Source organism: Microtus ochrogaster, unplaced genomic scaffold (assembly GCF_000317375.1).
Source record: "Microtus ochrogaster isolate Prairie Vole_2 unplaced genomic scaffold, MicOch1.0 UNK6, whole genome shotgun sequence".
Taxonomy (NCBI): domain Eukaryota; kingdom Metazoa; phylum Chordata; class Mammalia; order Rodentia; family Cricetidae; genus Microtus; species Microtus ochrogaster.
The window spans coordinates 13,183,808-13,184,573 of NW_004949104.1; positions in this window are offsets into that span (position 1 = coordinate 13,183,808).

Genomic DNA, 766 nt, shown 5'->3' on the forward strand with positions numbered 1-766 from the left:
CTGCACAGAGGTCAGACAGCAGACTCACAGGCTGAGCGCTACACCTGTTCCCCTGCACAGAGGTTAGACAGCAGACTCGGAGAAACAACTCACTTGTCTAGGCAGTCTGTCTCTCCCGGAATCAGTATCACACATTGTTTGTTTGCATTTTATGTCCTTTGAGACAGTGCCTCCCTGTGTAGACTATGCTGGCTGAGAACTCTCTGTTATTTTTTTTTTTTTTTTTTTTGGCCATCACTCTGGCTTCTAGAGCGTCCAATGAGAAGTCTGCTGGCAGTCTTCTTCCTCAGACTCCTGAGTTCTGGAGGTACAGGTGTGGGCCACCATGCCCAGACACTTCTAACATTTTAATACTGGTAATAACGTACATATATAACATAAAACTTCAATTTTAATCCAAGTATACAATTCAAGTGGCATTAAGTACTTCCACCAGGTTATGCAACCATCACTCATGTATTTCCAAAACTATTCATTATCCCACACAGAACTCATTAGCCAAGTGTCACTCTACTCTGCCTTACTCCTGAATATTGAAATACTCAAGTAAACGAATCCTATCTTACTCTCCCTTCCTATCTGATGGGTTACCCATGGCAGAACTCATGCCAGACCATGACCTAAACCACCTCCTCCTTCTCCCTGCATCTCTACATGAGACTGGCTTCAAATTCCCCATGCAGCTAAAAATGACCTTAAATGTCTGATCCCAGCCGGCGGTGGTGGTGCACGCCTTTAATCCCAGCACTTGGGAGGCAGAGGCAGG